Source organism: Penaeus chinensis, chromosome 23 (genome assembly GCF_019202785.1).
Source record: "Penaeus chinensis breed Huanghai No. 1 chromosome 23, ASM1920278v2, whole genome shotgun sequence".
Classification (NCBI taxonomy): Eukaryota; Metazoa; Arthropoda; class Malacostraca; order Decapoda; family Penaeidae; genus Penaeus; species Penaeus chinensis.
This window is the reverse complement of record NC_061841.1, coordinates 6,424,960-6,425,161: the sequence shown is the minus strand read 5'-3', so window position 1 is coordinate 6,425,161 and position 202 is coordinate 6,424,960.

The window sequence follows — 202 nt, the reverse complement described above, 5'->3', positions numbered from 1 at the left end:
ATATATATATATATATATATATATATACAATACAGATTAAATAATCTACCGATTTTTACTTAACTTTGCTAGAGGAAATGTTAGTCTGGATAAACAGGAGTTCAGTGAACTTGTGGTCATTCATTAGGTAATTTGTTGTCTTTGCGAAACTATGAAGGTACTCTGTGGTTATTTATGCCCTCCCCCCCCCCTCTCTCTCTTT